Genomic DNA, 22567 nt, shown 5'->3' with positions numbered 1-22567 from the left:
TTCTTTTCCAATTCGTATCCCTTTAATTTCTTTGGTTTGTCTAATTGCTCTGGCCAGAGTCTCAAGAACGATGTTGAATAGAAGTGGTGAAAGAGGGCATCCCTGCCTTGTTCCAGTTTTTAGGGGGAATGCTTTCAGTTTTTCACCATTTAGAATGATATTAGCCATGGGCTTAGCATAAATGGCCTTTACAATATTAAGGAATGTTCCCACTATCCCTATTTTTTCTAGTGTTTTGAGCATGAAGGGGTGCTGTATTTTATCAAATGCTTTTTCTGCATCTATTGAAATAATCATGTGATTCTTGACTTTAAGTCTATTAATATGGTGAATTACGTTTATTGATTTCCTGATGTTGAACCAACCTTGCATCCCTGGGATGAAACCCACTTGATCATGGTGCACTATCTTTTTAATATGTTTTTGTATGCGATTTGCTAAAATTTTGTTGAGAATTTTTGCGTCGATGTTCATTAAGGATATTGGTCTGAAATTTTCTTTCCTTGATGAGTCTCTGTCTGGTTTAGGTATCAGTGTGATATTGGCTTCATAGAATGAGTTTGGGAGGGTTCCCTCCTCTTCTATTTTATGGAATACTTTGAGAAGTATTGGAATGAGCTGTTCCTTAAAGGTTTTGTAGAACTCGGCTGAGAACCCATCTGGTCCCGGACTTTTCTTTGTTGGTAGGCTTTTGATGACTTCTTCTATTTCAGTACTTGAAATTGGTCTATTTAAATTGTTTATGTCCTCCTCATTCAGTTTAGGCAATTCATATGTCTCTAGAAACCTGTTGATGTCTTCGAAATTTTCTATTTTGTTGGAGTATAGATTTTCAAAATAGCTTCTAATTATGTTTTGTATTTCCATCCTGTCTTGTGATATTTCCTTGTTCATTCCGAATTTTAGTGATTTGGGTTTTCTCTCGTCTTCTCTTTGTTAGTGTGGCTAAAGGTTTATCAATTTTGTTTATTTTTTCGAAGAACCAACTATTTATTTTGTCAATTTTTTGTATTGTTTCTTTTGTTTCAATTTCATTGATTTCAGCTCTGAGTTTAACAATTTCCTGTCTTCTACTACTTTTGGTGCTGTTCTGTTCTTCTTTTTCTAAGGCTTTGAGCTGTAGTGTTAGGTTGTTTATTTGTTGAGTTTTACTTCTTTTATTAAATGCGCTCCATGAAATAAATTTCCCTCTAAGTACTGCTTTCATAGTGTCCCAGAGGTTTTGATATGATGTTTCTTTGTTCTCATTTACCTCTAAGAATTTTTTAATTTCCTTCCTAATATCTTCTGTTATCCATTCATCATATAATAGCATATTGTTTAATCTCCAGATGTTGGAATAGTTTCTGTGTTTTACTCTTTCATTTATTTCTAACTTCAATCCATTATGATCTGATAGAATACATGCTAGTGTCTCTATCTTCTTGTATTTGCTAACATTAGCTTTGTGGCATAATATATGGTCTATTTTAGAGAAGGATCCATGTGCTGCTGAGAAGAAAGTGTATTCACTCTTGGTTGGATGGAATATTCTATAAATGTCCGTTAAGTCTAAATTATTGATTGTGTTGTTGAGATCTATGGTTTCTTTGCTCAATTTTTGTCTGGAAGATCTGTCCAGTGGTGAGAGCGGCGTGTTAAAATCACCTAGTATTATTGTGTTGTGGTCTATTTGGTTTCTGAAATTGAGAAGGATTTGTTTGACATACATAGATGAGCCACTGTTTGGGGCATAGATGTTTATGATTGTTATATCTTGCTGATTTATGCTTCCCTTAAGCAGTATGAAATGACCTTCTTTATCCCTTCTGACTAACTTTGGCTTGAAGTCCACATTATCGGAAATGAGGATGGATACTCCAGCTTTTTTGCTGAGTCCATGTGCATGGTATGTTTTTCCTCATCCTTTCACCTTTAATCTATGGGTATCTTTTTCTATGAGGTGAGTCTCTTGCAGGCAACATATTGTTGGATCTTTCTTTTTAATCCAGTCTGCCAGTCTATGTCTTTTGATTGATGAATTCAGGCCATTAACGTTCAGGGTTATTATAGAGAAATGATTTGGTTTCCCGGTCATTTGGTTCATTTTTAAAATTTTGTTTATTTATTTGTTTGACACAACTTGTTTCCTCCTTTATTTGACAATTCCTTTAGGATAATTCCTCCCTTTGCTGATTTGCTTCTTTGTTTTTCATCTCTTCCTCATGGAATATTTTGTTGAGAATGTTCTGTAATGCTGGTTTTCTTTTTGTAAATTCTTTTAGCTTTTGTTTATCATGGAAGGATTTTATTTCATCGTCAAATTTGAAGGTAAGTTTTGCTGGGTATAAGATTCTTGGTTGGCATCCATTTTCTTTCAGGGCTTGAAAAATGTTGTTCCAGGACCTTCTAGCTTTTAGGGTCTGGATTGAAAAATCTGCTGATATGCGTATTGGTTTCCCCCTGAATGTAATTTGGTTCTTTTCTCTCACAGCCTTTAAAATTCTGTCTTTATTTTGTATGTTAGGTATTTTCATTATAATGTGCCTTGGTGTGGGTCTGTTGTAATTTTGTGTATTTGGAGTCCTGTAAGCCTCTTGAACTTGATTTTCCATTTCATTCTTCAGATTTGGGAAATTTTCTGATATTATTTCATTGAATAGGTTGTTCATTCCTTTGGCTTGTTTCTCTAGGCCTTCCTCAATCCCAATAATTCTTAAATTTGGCCTTTTCATGATATCCCATAGTTCTTGTAGATTCTGTTCATGATTTCTTACCATCTTCTCTGTTTGTTCAGCTTTGTTTTCAAGGTTAAATATTTTGTCTTCAATGTCTGAGGTTCTGTCTTCCAGGTGTTCTATCCTATTGGATATGCTTTCTATGGAGTTCTTAATTTGGTTTATTGTTTCCTTCATGTCAAGGATTTCTGTTTGGTTTTTTTTCAATATCTCTAACTCTTTATTGAAATGATCTTTTGCTTCCTGTATTTGCTCTTTTAACTGTCGATTGGTGCAATCAATCAATGCTTGCATTTGCTCTTTCATCTCATCATTCAATGCTTGCATTTGCTCTTTCATCTCCTCGTTTGCTTCTCTGATCATTTTAATTATGTACATTCTGAACTCCTTTTCTGTCATTTCTTCTGCCATGCTGTCATTGGGTTTTATTGATGTAACATCTAGATTTGTTTGCAGCATTTTCTTTCCTTGTTTTCTCATGTTGTTCAGATATCAGTGTACCGCTGAGATATTGCAGATTTCCTCTGTTGATTTACAATGACCCTGAAGATTTCTATATATATCCCCTCTTAGCCTTCAGTAGGCTGAAGTCTTGGAGGAGGTTGATAATGCGGTGCTCCACAAGGAAGCTGCCTCTCTAGGAGTGGTGGCCTTCAGGTGGGGTATATTCCCTGCTAGTGGGCAGAGGTGCCTCCACTTGTTGACCAATGGTCATCCAAAGGGGACCTAGGCTGTGGGCTGAGGCAAGGCCTGTTTGGGCCTGAGCCTCTGGTTTTACCGTCCTTGTGGGAAACCTCACCCAGCAGGGAAGACTCACCCGGTGGGGAGGTCTCGCTGGTCAGTTTCCTCCTAGAGGTTCCCCTCAATTTACAGCTACTGCCTGGGCTGGGCTGCCTTCCTCTGCAAAGTTTCCAGGGGCCCGGCCCTACCTCCTGGGCCTGGGAGCCTCACCCTTCGCAGATGAATCTCCTTAGGCTGCCCCTCCTCAGAGAATTTGCCCATAGGCCTGGAACCTTCGCTCCGCCCTAAGCCTGTCTCTGTGCGGCTCTTCCACCCAGAAGCCTCCTAGATCCTGGGACCCTGTTCTGCACCTAATCGCCTGGCTGCGTGGCCCCTCCTCTGAGCAGCCACCTGTGGCCCCGAACAATCGCTCTGAGTCCCAGAGACCCGCCACAGGCCTCTTCCTCCAGACAGCCGCCCAGTATGCCGGTGCGGTCACTAGGAGTCCAAGAAACTCACTTCGTGCCTCCTCCTCCCACCAACCACCCGTAGCCCGGGGCAATCAATCACTCCGAGTCGAAGTGACCCTGCCCGTTCCTCCTCCTTCTCCAGATAACCCCCCGGGTGTTCAGGAGCCGTCCCTCTGAGTGGCTCTGAATCCACGTGACCCGCTGCACGGGTCCTCTGGGCAACTGCCCGGAGCTCTGGTGTGGTCCCTCAAGACCAAGCGTCCCACCACGCTTCTCCTCCAGGCAGCCCCCCTGTGTTCAGGAGCTGTCACTTTAAGACCAAACAACTCACCACTTGCCTTCTCCTCTGAGCAGCCGCCTGGAGCGCTAATGCAGTCACTGCGAGTCCAAAGGACCCGCCGCGCTCCTTCTCCTCCTTCTCCTACTCCTCCGGGCAGGCCCCGGGGTTCAGAAGTGGTCAGGGTCCAAACAGCTCACCACGCAGCCCCTTCTCTGGCAACCGCCTGTAGTTCCCGTATAGTCACCCGAATCCAAGCGGCCGCTCCTCTTCCTCCTTGTCCTCAGGGCAGGCCCCGGGGTTCAGAAGCGTCGTTCTGATTCCAAACAGCTCGCCGCGCGGCTTCTCCTCTGGCAACCGTCTGCAGCTCTGGCGCAGTCTCTCCGAATCCAAGTGGCCACGCTCCTCTCCTCCTCCTCAGGGCAGGCCCCGGTGTCCTGAGTCCACACAGTTCTCCCCGCCACTCCTCCCCCGGGCAGCCGCAGGAGCCCCAGTGGCTGCTCCGAGTCCCAGCGCTGTGCCGAGCGGCCTCCTCTATGGCGCTCCAGCGGGGGGAGGGGCGTCTCGCCGGCAGTTCTACTTCACAAAGTTTCCTGCGTTCCGGGACCCCCGTCCCATCCGGGATGCCCCCCCAGGGGGTGAGAGTCACCCGGCTACTTTGAGTTGGTCCCAAGCGTCTCAATATCTCCTCTCTTGAATCCTGAGTTCTGGAGCAACACGTAATGCAGCCACCCTCTAGGCCGCCATCTTGAAAACCCCCCCAACCTCTTTCAAAGTAAACAGCTTGTTCCCTGTCGTGCCAGCAGCTCCCACAACCAGTTTCTGCCCTCTCTCAATTTGTACTTGCTTCAGGGCAGAGGCTTCCCTTCCTACATGGCCTTGACCTGCCCAAGACAAAAAGAGGAGGAAGATTATCTTCGACCCCGCAAACTTCTCCTCCTAGTTCATGAGCCCTGCTGATACTTTTTGTAGCCACATCATGCTCTTAAACTGGGAGAAAGATCCATGTGGCTCAGGTGTGTTCTTCAGTAAGGAAAAGTGCACCCCTCCAGGGAGGGGTGGCCCTGATTATGCTGTGTCATTAGCTACTTCCAAGCCAACATCCAGGGAAAGGACTTCAGTAGGACCAGCCGACGTGAGCCTCAGCACAAGTTGAGTGGAGGCATCTCGTGTGTGTTGTCTTTATGGCGGCTTGCCTAAAAAGGGTTAAAATAAGATCTTCAAGCCTAATGGCTTTTATATTTCTTTTCTGTGGAAAAACCCAAGTTGGAATAATCTAGGTTTTGCAGTGGCACACCCTGTCCTGCTACTGAAAACATGATTTTTCAGATCATTTTTTAAAACACCAAGGAGAAGTTGGTCACATTTGCCAAGCTCTGCATGGAATACGAGTTTCATGGTCTTTAATCCTTGAGGACTTCTGCCTTAAATTTACCCTAAATCTCTTTTGCTGTTCTTTATCTCTTGACTTCCATACCACTCTCAATGAAAGTCAGTCAAGATAATGCATAGACATTAAGAAAAATGATCAACACACTCAAAATGCCACATACTCAGACTCTGCACACAGGAAGGCAGCTTGACACTTAGACTATTGTGTAGAGGGTTTGGATGGCTGGCCTTTCAGTCCTTTCCCACTCTAAGATTCTGTGTGCTTAGAGCTTCATTTGAGCATTGGAGGAAGAAGTGAAGGAGTTTTTCCATGTCCCTGACTCTACTTGTACCATCTTTCCACAGAGGCATGACTTAGTGCAATGGAGCATAAGGGTCTTTAGGATACAGCACTTATACACCACCCTGATCAAGACTGCAACAGTACTCCTGAATCAAGATGGTAGAGCAGAGGGAGGCTGCAGATCTCAGGGCCTCTGCAATTTGGAACCAAAGCAGTGAGAAGAGCTGATAGGCGAGGTGTGACAGAAGGAAGACACTGAGATGCAATACTAGACTGTCAGAGACTTGAAGTTCTGGTTAGTGGAACAGAAATCGGGGAAGAACCTTTAGCCCTGAATCTGCATTTGCAGCATCCAGATAAGTCTGGGGAAGAAAGGGAGCAAGACAGAAAGGCACAGCTGACAAGCTTACTTCAGAAACAGGAGAAGAGAAGTGACTGAGGTCATTTGGGTCAGGAGTTGCAAAGCTGGTGCCTGGGAAGTGACCTACTTCTCTCAATTGGTGGGTGGAGAACTGTGTTAGGCAGTCATTTTGCAAAGACCAGGCTTAAAGTAGCAGCTCTGGAAAAGGTTAAGTTATCACACTTCATCCCACCTGGAGACACCAGCAGATATCACTATAGGGAATGCCTTTGAACTGGCCATCTCAGTGGGGTTGCTGTGAGCAGAAACCTGCAGAGTCCTGGTGTGGATCCTAGCTCATCCCCATACCCCAACAGCAAGTGGGGGGTGTCCCAGACTGGGAGCATCGTCCCACCTCCCGTTGCACTGCCTCTGCCTACTATGAACAGAACCCTAAACTCCTGGGCCATCCCACAGGCAGGGGTGTCATGGCCTGGGTGGCTGTGGAGCATCACAGTCACTTTAGCCTCACAGAACACATACCATAGGCAGGCGCCACCTGGGACAGATCCATGTCAGGTGCCGTTTCCTCTGAGCTCCAGAGCTGTGAGGTGCCCTGCCAGGCCAAGGAGCTTCAGGAACCACCTCCACTCACCAGAGGTGGGTGGCATGAGGCCCATGTGGAAAGATGCCAGGGCCCAGGTTCTGCCCAGTTTTTGAAGCAGAAAGTTGAGCAAGATGAGAAAATCTAAAAGAAAACAAACAAAAAACTGCTCCCAACACAGCGGAGATGTCCGGTGGAGTCATTGCCACTGCACCCAGAGACTCAGAGGATATGCTGCTGCTGGTGCTCGGGCATCCTCATGCCTCCCAGTGCCTGGAAGAATCCTAGTCTGTCTGGAAGACCCAGGAAATGCTCTACCCCAAATAGCTCAGCAACAAGAAGTTTCAGACTCTTTGATATTAGTTTTAGATCTCATTGGTATTGTCTTCTGTGAATTTTATAGCTTGTCCCTCACTGGTTTATATTACATACTTTGGTCCAATATTATGTATTTAAAAAATGTTTTAGTGTGTTAATTGCATTTCTTCTTTATCTTTCTCATCTTTATACTCTCCTTTTTCTTCTCTTTCTCTGATTGCATTTTCTGATTCTGTTTTCCATCCCAGCCATTTTTCTTTTCATGCCCTATATAGTTTAATAGTAACTTCATTTTCTTTAATGCCCAATTTTTCAGTATATTCTAGAATATTACTCCCTATTTATGCTTTTGGACTTGTGGAGGAATGAAGAACATTTTCACTAAGTTTTTATGGTTTATTATTATATATTAGTATATATATTTTTTGCTCTCAGTTACTTATGATTATTATCTCCTCCCAAAGGAGTATAAGGTTTGATCATAGCACTGTGATCACACTGAGTGGGGGCTTTGATACTGAGATGTAACCTCCCAACCTGGGACACAGTATAAAGCGGAAACATCTACCCACAAAGACCCTCACACAATTGAAGAGACATCTATCCCAGAAGATGCATAAATCTCAACACAGAGATACAGAAAACATGGGAAAACAAGGTAATAAGATGCCTACAAAATTCATAGCACTTCAATAACTGAACATAAAGATATTGAAGTAGAAGAAATGCAAGATAAAGAATTTTTAAAGTTGAAATTTAAAATGAACAATGAATTAAGATATGAAGAATTAACCAACGGTGAACATACAGGATGTGAAATAGCATTTCAATAAAGAGGTAGTGATTCTGGAAAGGAATCAAACATAAATCTTGGAAATGAAAAACTCAGTGGAGAGTCTGAGCAACAGATTAGATCAAGAAAAAAAAGACTCGATCCCCAGCACCCAAAAAAAAAAAAAAAAAACAAAAGAAAGAAAGAAAATACAAGGTGGAGGAATTAGAACACTCAATAATAGACAAAAACAATAAGAGAAAAAAATCAATAAATTATGAACAGAATATACAAGCGCTCTGAAACAACACTAGAAGACCAAATTTAAGACCAACTGGTCTTTAGGAAGAAGAGGAAATACAGACTAATTGGTATCGAAAACTTACTCAGTGAAATAATGGCAGAAGATTTCCCTAATCAATTGGATGGACTTGCACAACATTTAGAACTCCAAATAGGACCAGAAAGACCATATGCATGACACATTATAGTTAAAATAGTTAAAATGCTAAAAATAATAAAAAAGAATTTTTTTAAAGAAAGAATTTTTTTTTCTTTTTTTTTTATTGTAAACAAATGGGATACATGTTGTTTCTGTTTGTACATGGCGTAAAGGCATACCATTTGTGTAATCATAAATTTACATACAGTAATGTTGTTTGATTCATTCTGTTATTTTTTCCCTTCCCCCCACCCCTCCCACCCCTCTTTTCCCTCTATACAGTACTTTCTTCCTCCATACTTGCCCCCCTCCCTAACCCTAACTCTAACCCTAACATTAACCCTTCCCTCCCCCCCTTTATGTGTCATCCTCCACTTATTAGTGATATCATTCGTCCTTTGGCTTTTTGAGATTGGCTTATCTCACTTAGCATGATATTCTCCAATTTCATCCATTTGCCTGCAAATGCCATAATTTGGTCATTCTTTATGGCTGAGTAATATTCCATTGTGTATATATGCCACAGTTTCTTTTATCCACTCATCAATTGAAGGGCATCTAGGTTGGTTCCATAGTCTGGCTATTGTGAATTGAGCAGCTATGAACATTGATGTGGCTGTATCTCTGTAGTATGCTGATTTTAAGTCCTTTGGGTATAGGCCAAGGAGTGGGATAGCTGGGTCAAATGGTAAAGAAAGAATTTTAAAAACTACAGTAGAGAAGCGCTGAGTCAGTTATAAAGGCAAACTCATTAAAATAATAGCAGATTTCTTAGAAGAAACTCTAAAAGCCAGGAGGAAATGAAATAATGTATATCAAGCCCTGAAAGTAAACAGATACTAGCCTAGATTACTATCAATACAATTATCCTTCAGAATGGAACAAGAAATAAAAACCTTCCAAGATAAGCATAAACTAAAGGAATTCATGACACTAAACCAACACTGTAGAAGATACTTAAAGGAATCCTATAACAAAAGCAGCAGAAAAACAAATAATCAAGAGAGCATAGACAATAATAATTAGCCTTAAAAAATGAGAATTAGGAATGATTCAAACATTAGAAATAAAGCAAAATGACAGTAACACATACCTCTATAATGACACAATGTAAATTGTTGTAATTTTTCAATTAAAAGACATAGGTTAGAAGATTGGACTTAAAAATAGAACCCTGCATGTCTCTCCAAGAAATATACTTCACCAGCAAAGACATACACAAAGTGAAGGGATAGAAAATTAAATTCCATGCAAATGGAATCCATAAGCAAGCAGCAGTAGATACTCTCATAACAGACAAAGTTTCCAGTCAAAGTTAGAAGAGACAATGAGGGTCATAAAACAAACATTATTTGAACTAAAAGAACTACTAAATCCTAATACTATAATGGGGGGAAGAGTTCTAGACAAAATCAATGAAGAAACATCAAATTGAAACTATACAATGGATCATATGGACTTGACAGACATCTACAGAATATTTTTATCTGACAACAGCTGAGAATACTTTCTTTCAGCTACTCATGGCCTTTCTCCAAAATTGATCATATGTTAAACCATATAGCAAAAGAACTGACTCTCTTGCATCTTTTCAAATCATAATGGAATGAAATTAAAAATAAGCAGCAAGAAAAACTCAAACTATACAAATACATAGAAATTGAATGGTACATTTTTTTAATGATAATAGGCTATTGAGTAAATCAGAAAATTTTAAATGAAAATGGAAACACTACACACCAGAATGTGACACAATGAAGGCAATTCTAAGAGAGAAGTTTATAGCTATGAGTGTCCATTTAAGTTGGGGGAGGATCTCAAAGTCTTAGAATAATAGGAATTAACTAATCCTGAAACTAGTAGGAGGAAAGAACTAATGAAATCAGATCTAAAATGAATGAAATAGAGTCTTAAAAAATACAAAGGATTAATAAAACAGAGTTGGTTCTTTGAAAAGAGAAACAAGATTTATAACCCTTAGATAAAGTAACTGAGAAAGCAAAGACATAAATTAATAAAATTAGAAATTAAAATGTAAATATTACACCATAAATGACAGATATTTAAAGGATCATCAGTGACTGTTTTGAAAACTTATATTCCAATAAATTGGAAACTTAAGAAGAAATAGGTAAGTTTCTAGACACGTATCACCTACCAGAAAGGACTAACAGGATATAGAAAACCTAAACAGATCAATACAAATCAATGAAATTAAAGCAGTAATAAAAATCTTCCAACAGAGAAAGCCAGGACAAATGAGTTCTATCAGAAATTTAAAGAACTAAAATTTGCTCCTCAAATTATTCCATGAACTAGAAAGGGAGGAAACTCTTCCAGCATTCTATAAAGCCAGTATCACACTTATATGGAAACAAGATAAAGACTCTTTAAGGGAAGAAAAATACAGACCAATATCCTCGATGAACATAACTGAAAAAATCCTTAATATATAATGAAATGGGTCTGGGGTTGTGGCTTAGTGGTAGAGCACTTGCCTAGCACGTGTGAGGCACTAGGTTAATTTCTCAACACCACATATAAATAAATGAATAAAATAATGGTCCATCAACAACTAATAATATTTTTTAAAATATGATGAAATAATATTTAAAATACATTAAGAAGATTTTACATCATGATCATGGTTTTATTTCAGGGATGGAAGGATGGTTTAATGTGCAAATCGATAAATGTAATTCATCACATAAGTAGAATTAAGAACAAAAAACATGATCATCTCAATATATGCAGAAAAAAACTCCAACAAGATTTAGCATTCATTCATAACAACAGGAGAGAAACTAGGCATAGAGGATTTTTATTAGTGTATTATAATTATACATAATATTGGGGTTCATTTTGACATAATCATACAAGCATGGAAGATAATTTGCTCCAATTCAGTTTTCAGTACTTCCCTTCCCCTACTCCTCTCTCTCCCCCTATTTCCCTGTCTTTACCCTATTGACCTTCCTTCTGTTCCTTTTTAGTTTTAAAAATTATCAATATAACAAAGGTGAAACTGTGGTATATTTATATGTGTATATAGCATAGTTGCGTCAATTTTATTCCAATTTTTTTCCTTCCTCTCTTCCCTCACCCTGAATCCTTTTCCTCTGCTGCACTATTCTCCCTTCCATTTTCATTGGCTTCCTCCCCACCACCTATTTTTCCCCCTTACTTTGGTCTAGTTTCCACATATGAGAAAACATTCAATTCTTTTTTTCTTTCTTTCTTTTTTTTCTTTTCTTTTCTTTTCTTTTTTTTTTTTCTCCTGGGGATTGAACCCAGGGCCTTGTGCTTGTGAGACAAGCACTCCACCAACTGAGCTATATCCTCAGCTCCTCCATTCTTGACTTTCTGAGTCTGGCTCATTTCTTAGTCTTAGCCTGATATTCTCAAGTTCCATATATTTACCAGCAAATTTCATTTTTCTTTATGGCTGAGTAAAACTCCAGTGTGTATATATGCCACATTTTATTTATCCATTCATCTGTTGATGGGCACCTGGCCTTGTTCCATAACTTGGCTAAAGTAAATTACACTGCTATAAACATCAATGTGGCTGTATAACTATAACATGCTGATGTTAGTTCTTCTGGATAAATACTAAGATGGAATAGCTAGGTCATATGGTGGGGCTATCTTTATTTTTGAGGAATCTCCATATTGCTTTCCAGAGTGATTGTACTAATTTTCAGTCCCACCAACAATATTTGAGTATACCTCTTTCTCCACATCCTCACCAGCATATATTATTATTTGCATTCTTGATAACTGCCATTCTGACTTTAATGAGATGAAATCCCAATGTAGTTTTGATTTGTATTTTCCTGCTTCTTAGGGATGTTGAACATTTTTTTTCTTATTTGTTGGCCATTTATATTTCTTCTTTGAGAAGTGTCTGTTTAGTTCTTTTGCCCATTTATTAATGGATTATTTGTAGGTTTTGGTGCTAAGATTTTTGAATTCTTTATATATTCTGAATATTATTCCCTTGTCAAGGGAACAGCTGGCAAAAATCTCTATTCACACTGAGAAGATGTTTCATTTGATGCCATCCCACTAAATGCTATCTTTTCTCCAATATATGTTTTTGGAACTTTTGTTAAGTATCAGATGACTGTATCTATGTGGTTTTGCTTCTGTGACTTCTATTCTCTTCCACTGGTCTTCATGTCTGTTCTGGTGCCAAATCCATCTATTTTTGTTACTGTAACCTGTAGTATAATTTGAGATCAGGTATTGTGATGCCTTCAGAATCACTCTCCTTGTCTAGAATTACCTTAGCTATACTGGATATTTCATTCTTTCAAATGAGTTTTAGGACTGTTTTTTCTAGTTCTGCAAAGAATGTCATTTTTATTTATTTTGATGGGGGTTGCATTGAATCTATATATTATTTTTGGGGTATGACCATTTTAACAATATTAATTCAGCCTATGCATGAACATAGGAGGTCTTTTTATCTTCTTGTATCTTCTTCAATTTTTATCTTCACTCTCCTATAGATTTCATTGTAGATATATTTCACCTCCTTGGTTAGATTTATTCCTAGGATTTTTTTTTTAAGGCTATTAAATTAAATACCCCATTGTGAATGGGGTATTTTTTTCTGATTCCTTTCTTTCTCAGCAGATTCATTATTGGATTATAGGAAAGTGACTTACGTTTGTTGACCTCATATCCTGCTACTTTGCTGAATTTGTTTATTGACCCTAAAGTCTTTTGGTGGAGGTTTCTTGGTCTTCTAAATGTAGAATCATGTCATCAGCAAACAGATAACTTGATTTCTTCTTTTCCTAGTAATATCCTTTTAATATTCTTTTCTTTTCTGCCTGATTGCTATGGCTAGAGTTTTAAGAACTATGTTGAATAGGAGTGGTGAGAGTACACATCTTGTCTTGTTCCTGATTTTAGAGAAAATACTTTCAATTTTCTCATTTGGTATGATGTTGGCCTTGCCTTACAATGTTGAGGTAAGTTAACATGAATGGGTGCTAGATTTTTTTCATATGTTCTTATCTGCATTAATTAATATAATCATGTGATTCTTGTCCTTAACTCTATGCATGTGGTGAATTACATTTATTGATTTGCATATGTTGAACCAATCTTGCATCTCTGGGATTAAATGCACTTGATCATGGTGTACTATCTTCTTAATGTACTTTTAAATGTGGTTTGCCAATATTTTATTCAGGATTTTTTTCTATGTTCATCAGGGATATTGGTTTGAAGCTTTCTTTACATGATGTGTCTTTGGTTTTTGTACCAGGGTAATACTGGCTTCATGGAATTAATTTGGTAGTGACACCTACCTTTCTATTTCATGGAATAATTTGGGAAGGACTGTCATTAGTTATTCTTCAAAGGTCTGATATAATTCAGCTGAGAATCCATGTGATACTAGGTTTTCCTTGTTGGAAAGCTTTTAATTACTACTTTAATATCATTACATGATATTGGTCCAAGTTTTCTATATTCTTTTGGTTTGATTTGGGTAGGTCATGTGTGTCTAAAATTTGTCAATATCTTCTAGATGTTCAAGTTTAATGGAGTAAAAATTTTCAAAATAGTTTCTCATGATCCTTTGGATTTCAGAAGTGTCTCTGGTGATGTCTCCTTTTTCATCTCTAATTTTGTTGATATGGGACGTCTCTTGTTTTGTTTGGTTAAGGATTTATTGACTTTATTGTTTCAAAGAACTAAATCTTTGTTGCATTGATCCTTTGTATTTTTTTTTTGTTCTCAGTTTCTTATATTTCAACTTTAATCTTAATTATTTCCTGTCTTCACTGATTTTTATAAATTTGCTTTTTTCCCCCTAGGGCATGAAGGGTAATGTTAGATTATTTTTTGGTATCCTTCATTTTCTTAATGTAGGAACCTATTGCTATAAACTTTCCTCTTAGAACTTTCTTCATAGTTCCCAGAGATTTTGGTATGTTGTGTTTCTATTGTTATTTGTTTCTAAGATCTTTAAAAAATTTCTCCCCTGATTTCTTCTATGATATATTCTTTATCCAAAAGTGTGTTATTTAATCTACAGGTATTAAAATGACTTCTGATTTTTATCTTATGGTTTATTTCTTATTTTAATTCTATTATGATCTGTTGGGATGCAAGGAATTATCTCTATTCTTTTAATATTTGTAAGATTTGCTTTGTGCCCTAAAACATTATCTATTTTAAAGAAAGGTCCACTGAGAAGAAAATGTATTCGAGTTGTCAATAGATGAAATAATCTGTATATATCTATTAGGTACATTTAATAGAATTTTTTAGTTCTGAATAGTCTTTACTTAGTGTATGTCTGCATGACATATCTAATGGTGACAAAGCTGTATTGAAATCACTCAATGTTATTCTGTTTTATTCTTTACATTGTGAAGAGTTTGATTTATGTGTGTGGGTGCACCTGCATTTGGGTCATAAATATTTATATTTATAGTTATAGTTATTATATATTATAATATATAATATGCATTTATAGTTATTATAAATATTTAGTTATTATGTATTATTGTTGGATGAATCCCTTACTCACTATGAAGTGGGCTTCTTTGTCTCTTCTGATTAATTTTTACTTGAAGTCTGCTTTGTCTGATATGAGAATAGCAGCCCTTGCTTGCTTTTGGTTTCCATTTGCATTGTATATATATTTTTCTCTTCTTTTACCTTCAGTCTATGGATGTTTTTGCCTGTAATGTGAGTCTCTTGTAAACAACTGGTTGTGTATTGTTTTTAAATCTAATCTGCCAATCTGTGCCTTGTCATTGGAAAGTTAAGACCATTTACAGTGCTATTTTAGAGAGATGATTTATATTTTCTGTCATTTTATTTGTTTCTAATGCTTAATTCAGACTTGATTATTCTTGAATTGACTATTCTAATGAGATTCATTCCTCTGCTTGTTCTCATTTTTATTCTTCATTTCTTCTGCATGAAATATTGCATTAAGTATGTTTTATAGTGTCACCTTAGTGGTTATGAATTCTTATAATTTCTTCTTATTGTGAAAGGTTTTTATTTTATATTTAATTCTGAAGTATAGTTTTGCTGGATAATAATTTTGTTTGGCATTATTTTCTTTCATGGCTTTGTGTATATTATTCTAAGCCCTCTGGTCTTAGTCTGGGTTGAGAAATTATTTGAAATCCTAATTGGCTTACCTCTAAATATGACCTCTTGTTTTTCTCTGATGACCTTTAAAATGCTACCCTTATTCTGTATATTAGGCATTTTAGTTTTGAGCTGTGTTGTAGCAAGTCTTTTTGTTCTTGCCTTTTGGGTGTTCTGAATGTGTCTTGTGTTTGAATTTCCATCTCATTTCTAAGGTTTGGAAATTTTTCTGATATTAGTTCATTGAAAATGTTGTACATTCCTTTAGTTTGTATTTTGGTGCCTCATCTATACCAACAATTTGTATATTTGATCTCTTAATGTTATTTCAGATTCCTTGAATATTCTGGCAATGGTCTCTTAACATCTTTTCTTTATTATTGACTTTATTTTTAATGTTACATACTTTGTCTTCAAGGCCTGAGAATCTGTCTTCAAAGTGGTCCAATCTATTGGTGATGCATTCCACTGAACTTTTAATTTGATTTATTGAGGATTTCATTTCCAGAATGTTTGTTTCTTTTTCCAAATCTCTACCTCTTTATTGAAATGCTCTTTCACCTCCCATATTTTCTAATTTTATCCTTACATATTCTTTTAGTTCATTGAACATTTTAACTATGAACTTTCTAAATTATTTCTCCACAATTTCTTCCACTGTGGTGTCAATAAAAAAGATGGTTGAAGTGTTGTGGGTTGTTCAAGAGTGGTTTGTTCTTTTGCTTTTTCATGCTGCTCATTTGTCTATTCATCTTTTGGAATGATTATCACTTCTACTTTTATGCAAGAGACTATTTACTGAGCTTCCTTTTCTTAAGTGCCCTGGCTGGGTGAATATCCAGGTATTAATACTTTCACTCAACATGTGTCTCTCTGCACCTAGTACAGGCACTACTTTGATAGAAGACACTAAACCCTATTTACTAAAATCACTTTAGAGAAAAGTCAGGTACTAATTAAACTTAGGAAAAATAAAAAAGTTATTGAAAATGTTCTCTGCAGTCCTCTAATCCAGGTATAAAATTGTCGTAATTTTCTGATGGCATGTGTTGAGAAATTAATTATTAAAGATTACTAATTACTATTACATTACATAAGAGCCAAAAAGAAGAGGAGAGGGAAAATGGGCAAAGACAAAAAAAAAAGAAAGAAAGAAAATATAGAAAAGATTAATACAAACCAAGGAAAAAAGAAGAAAAAGATGCATGGGGGCAGATTTGAGGCAGTAGCCCTAACGCAAGAGGGAACAGAGGGGCTAAGAGCAGGTGTAAACCTGAGCTAGAAAACTATAAAGACAGAATGATTTCAGTTAATGCTTTAAAAAATTAGAAGAAATACAATCAAATGAAAGCACAATATCAAATACTAGGGGAACAATTATTGATTCAAAATGAAGAGTAATATGGATAAGATCAAAATTAGTATTAGAGATATTTATAATAGTCCATGTCAAGGTGGAGAAATTTCTTATTAAGTCTTCCTGGTTTGGATTTCATGAGGTTTGGGGGTCTTTAGAAGATGTCTATAACTTCAGCTTTAGATATCCCTACAGGACCTACTGTAGGTACACAGGAGCTACTTCTCTGATTGATATGAATCTCTCACTAGTTGGTTCTTGTTTGTCAACCCAGAAGCCTCAGCCTGCATATTTGAAGGATATTTTGCTGCATCTGCTGGCTGCAGAATGCAGTTCTCAGAGCTGTGTGCTGCCCGCTGCAGTATGCTGTGTACCTGCTCTCTTCCACAAGGAGAGCCTGGCGACTGTCTTCTAGTGTGAGTCTTGTGATTGGGGGTGCCCTGGGGGTGGTCCATGGTGCAGAAGCCTCTGCTCAGGCTGATGTAGATCACTGGGGTACCATCCCTGTGATTGGAATAAAGAGTCACTTGGCCTGCCTGTTTCTGAGCTCTTACTGCGTATGGTTGTGAATCACAGCACTCATTTCTTTCTGTGGGGATTTCTTTGAGGTGGTGCTAAGCACTTGGCGGCCACCTGCAAATGTGGGGCCTGGTAATGGAAGCTCTTTGTGAGTCATCTGCGACAGAGAAGCTTCCATCCTGGCTGGTGCAGCCCACCATGATTTTAGCAGTCATCGTGTTGTGGGTAGGGTATCAGTTGGCCCATCTTTGCCTTAGCTCCTGTGGAGGCTGTGTGGAGTGCTGGGTCAGGGCAAGCATTCCTGGGAGTGATTAGCTCTCAGGCCTGCTCACACCACTCCTCTTATGAGGGAGACGGGGGGTTTCAGTAACTTTCAGCTAGCAGAAATCCTCCTACAAGTTTCTTCTAGATGAATTACCAAGATGACCCATTGCAGAGGTATTCCCTCTGGTTTTATTTGTTGCTATCTGAAGGTGGGGAGAATCTGTGCTGATTTATTTTCTTCTATGAAGGCTGGCTAGTTGTGGACTCCACAAAATAGCTGTCAAGCCCAGCATAGCTTTTAGTTCATAATTCAGGCTTAGCTGCTTGATATCCTTCACTGTCATTGCTTTCCTGTTGTATTTTAACTTGGTCTACTTTTCTTTCCAGCTGTTGTTAAAGAAGTAAACTTATGTGCTTTTCCTCTCCCTTTTTCTCTCTTTGTTACCCCTCTCCTCTAACCTCACCCTGCTCCAGTGTTCAGGGTCAAGGAATTCTGTCCTTATTTTCTACTCTAGTAATCAAATTCCAAATCTCAAACTGCCCAATATTGAATTTTAGAGTATTTACTCTGTCACCCACCTTCTGGTCAGCAGTACTTTAACTGCTTCTTTCTGAGCTATCAAGGGGTTGAGGGTTACTGCCTAGATTACTCCACCATCTTCAGTCTTTCTAATTTTCTTCAAGTCCTAAAATATGTCATTTCCTGGCTTTCAAGTTTTCCAGTGTTCTAATAGATCTTCCAGCACCTGCATGGTAGAACAAACTGGGCCTCCTGGGTATAGGAGAAGGAAACAGATCTCAAGAACCTAAAAGGAGCCTACTGAACATAATAAAGGCTACATATGAAAAGCCCATAGCCAACATCAGACTAAATGGGGAAAAACTGAAATAATTTCCCCTAAGATCAGAAACAAGGCCCTGGGTTTGACCGTTAGCACCACATATAAGTAAATAAATTAAATAAAGGTATTGTGTCTATGTACAATTAACAAATATTAAAAAAAAGAAATTATATGATTCTATAGTTAGAAAACCCTAAATATTCCACCAGAATTCTTCTATAGGTAATAAATTGTGCAAGGTGGCAGGATACAAAATAAACATATGAAAGTTAATAGCTTTTCTTTAACCAATAATCATTGAAAAAGAAATCAGAAAATCAGTCCCATTCACAGTAGGAATAAACCTAGAATAAACCTAACCTAGGAGGTGAAGGACCTCTACATAGAAAAATCACAGAACGATGAAAAGAGAGATTGAGAATTGAAGAAGACACCAGAAGATGGAAAGACCTCCAATGCTCATGGACCAACAGAACTATATTAAAATGACCATATTACCAAAAGTGATCTATAGATTCAGTGTAATCCCCATCAGAAATGATTTATAGATTCAATGGCATTCTTTGCAGAAGTAGAAAAAACAGTCCTAAAATTCATGTGGTAGAACGAAGGACCTAGAATAGCCAGAGCAATCCTGAGAAAAAAGGGCAATGGTGGCAATACCACAATATCCAACTTCAAATGACAAAATCAGGATTGTACTGGCATAAAAACAAGCAAATGGAAATGAACAGAATACATGACAGACTCGCACAGCTGTAGTCATCTGATTCTTGGCAAAAGTGCCAAAAATGTAGAGTGGACAAAAAACTACCTCTTTAACAAATGATGCTGTGAAAACCAGATGCCATACGCAGAAGGTGGGACTAGATCCTGTCTCCTGCCCTGTTCAGAAGTCCATCCAAAAAGGACCAAAGATCTGGTTTAATACCAGAAACTTCATAATTGGTAGGAAACAACAAAGGGGAACCCTTTAACCTGTTGGCAGAGGCAGCAACTTCCCAAATAGGACTCCAGGAGCCTAGGAAATAGCAGCAAGAATCACAAATGGCATTGCATAAAATCAAAATGCTCCTATACAGCAAATGAAACAATTAAAAAAGTGAAGAGAGCCTACAGAACAGAAGAAAATCTTTGCCAACTACTAGTCTGACAGAGGATTAATATAAAAAATATATAAAGAGCTCAAAAACCTTAATACCAAAAGTCCCAAATAACTCATTCAATAAATGGGCAAATAAACTGAACAGACACTTCTCAAAAGACAAAATACAAATGGTCAATAATTATATGAAAACAATTTCAACATCTTTAGCCATCAGGTAAATCCAAATCAAAACTACACTGAGATTCCATCTCACTCTAATCAGAATGGCAATCATCAGGAAGACAAGTCAAGAATGCTGGCAAGGTTCTTGTGGGGAAAGGAGCTCATATACACTGTTGGTAGGAATATAAATTAGTACAGTCCCTGTGGAAATCAGTATGTAGGTTCCTCATAAAACGAAAAATAGAATTACCAAAGAGCTATACCAAAAAAATTAAAGTCAGGGGCTGGGGCTATAGCCCAGTGGTAGAGCATTTGCCTGGCACATGTGAGGCACTGGGTTCAATCCTCAGCACCACATAAGAATAAATAAACAAAGGTGTTGTGTCCATCTGCAACTAAAAATTAAAAAAAAAAAAAAGGAAAAGTCAGCAAACTTCAGATACACATGCCTACCCGTGTTTATCACAGTATAATTCACAGTAACCAGATTATGGAATCAACCTAGGTGCCTGTCAACAGATAAATAAAGAATATGTGCCATCTATACACAGTGGAGTTTTATTCAACATAAGAAAGAATCAAATTATGTCATTTTTCAGGAAAACGTGGAGCTGGAGAACATCATGTTATGCAAAATGAGCCAGACTCAGAAAGAGAAGTGCCATGTTCTCTGAGGCAGCTGGAGGGGGAAAAGGACTCACACAGCAGAAGGAAGATCAACGGGAGAGCAGAAAGGGAGCGGGTGAGGGAGGAGGGGAGGCACGGGGGCGAGCGGTTGATCCCATTGTGTTCTGAGCATGCGCAACAGGCCAGGATGGAGCCGCCACTCTGTATGATTAATACGCACCAATAAAAAAAGCAACCTTGGATCTCGCTGCGTCCTGCACAGCGAGGGAGCAGGTAACCGCATGGAGGTTGGGCCGGCTGAGAAGATAAAGGTCTGAAATAATCATACGAAATAAAGACAAAAGACATGAAAGCTTAACAGTGGGGGCCCTGTGGGTGGATGAGACCCGATGGGCCTGATCCCGACCAAAGAGAAAGCCTGCCAACCTTTCTTACATACCCAAACACACCAAGGGATGTAGTGTACGAAAAGGTTCTCCCAGAGAAAGCAGAAGCAAGCGGCCCTGGGAAATGGGCCTGATCGCAGCCTCACTGCGCCCTCGTTCTTCTTCCTCCAGGCAGCTGGAGCCTCGGGGCACTGGGCCACTGGTCTCTCTCTCCACCTCCGGGCTGCGTGTGAACCCAGGGCTGGTGAACCGAGGGTCGTCTGCACCAATAAATTCCGTGGCATCAGAGAATTCTCCTTGACAGGGTTGCCAAGGCAGCTGAGCAGTCTCAGCCTCTCACAAGGGCACCACCTCTGCCTAGAGATGGCTCAGACAAGCCCACAGTTCATTCGCTGCCCAACACCTCCATTTGAACTGCTTCTTTTTTTATTTATCTTTTAATTTTTTACAGACTGCATTTTGATTCATTGTACACAAATCGGGTACATCATTTTGTTTCTATGGTTGTACACCATGTAGATTCATAGCTTTCTTTACCAACACAATGAGAGCTGTTAATCATGTTCTACTAAGAAGATATGTATTAGTTTAGACAAAACACAGTGTTAAGCCCTTCTTTTACTGAAGCCGCCTTTTGATAATGTATTATCTGAATTCTTAAGTTTTTGTTGTTTTGGGTGGGGGCTACTGGGAATTGAACTCAGGGGCACAAGACCACTGAGTCACATCCTCGGCCTATTTTTGTATTTTATTTAGAGACAGGGTCTCACTGAGTTGCTTAATGCCTCACTTTTGCTGAGGCGGGCTTTGAACTTGCCATCCTCCTACCTCAGCCTCCCCAGCTGCTGGGATGACAGGCGTGCAGCACTCCACCCCAAGTTGTTTTTAGTGTCTACTTTGAGCATATGAGAAAGCAATTCCAAAATTCCTGTGTGTCATCTTGTTTTCCTTTGACTGAAAGGAATGATGAAAATGGTCCATTATCTTTCTATTTACAGATGGTAACTCTTTTACATTATGCTGTGATGTTAATGAACAGCACATATAAGAGTTCATTTCTGTTAGTTACAGAGACGGAAGTGGCAGTTATTGGACCAGAGTCATGTGTAACCTGACGGTTTTCCAAAGTGCAATTCATGCACTTATATGGCCACCGGCATGCAAATCTCCATATCCTTACCAATACCTCGTTTGATGTTGTTTTAACTACTCTGGTCTGGTGGAATGTACTGGTATCTCATTATGAGGTTAATTCGTATTTTCAACTAATGATGTTGAGCTTCTTCCTATTCTTCTCATATTTCTTTAATAACTCCAATCCAGCTTTCATGTCTGTGCCTCTAGTGAAACCATGTTTGTCCAGAAAATGTTGTTAGATCAGTTCTCAGTTCTCATTCTCTTGACCTCCAAAACCACACACCTCTTGTTTTCCTCCTACCTCACCGGCTCTTCTTTCTCGATCTTCTTCTTACCAGTCCTTCCTAATTCCAAGCATTTTTGACATTGATTTGCCCTATTGCACTTCCCCTCTTTCCAGCCCCAACCTCTTAATCCCCTTTACCTGCCTTTTTCCTTTGTATAGCAATGTGACTATTTTTAATAATATAAAATCTGTTTTTCACCACGCTGCTATTACAAGAAGTAGAAGCCCCATGAAGGCAGAACATTCTGTCTCTTTTATTCCTTGATATATTATCTGTACTAGAACAGTCTCTGGCACACAGCAAGTACTTGATAAATAGTTAATGAATCGGTGTTTGAATGAGTGAATGCAACAGTGGGGGGGTCATGGTGTTTTAGTCAGCTTTTCTGCTGCTGTGACTAAAGGACCCAACCAGA

At 38.6% G+C, this 22567-nt stretch overlaps 1 long non-coding RNA gene across 3 annotated transcripts in view; it reads left to right on the top strand.

The window, feature by feature from the left end:
• LOC306641323 overlaps positions 1-22567 on the top strand; it is a 439001-nt gene that overhangs the window by 227167 nt on the left and 189267 nt on the right. Inside the window, exon 8 of one of the 3 annotated variants that reach the window (XR_013758135.1) lies at positions 5922-7311. The exons of the other annotated variants lie outside the window; for them this stretch is intronic. This is a non-coding gene — a long non-coding RNA (uncharacterized lncRNA). Of the gene's footprint in view, positions 1-5921; positions 7312-22567 lie in introns of those variants that run through there. 3 annotated transcript variants of the gene reach the window in all.

The sequence above is a fragment of the Sciurus vulgaris genome, assembly GCF_902686455.1.
Source record: "Sciurus vulgaris genome assembly, chromosome: 12".
Classification (NCBI taxonomy): Eukaryota; Metazoa; Chordata; class Mammalia; order Rodentia; family Sciuridae; genus Sciurus; species Sciurus vulgaris.
Note: the sequence above shows the minus strand (reverse complement) of the source record. Positions and strands in the feature narration are given on the sequence as shown.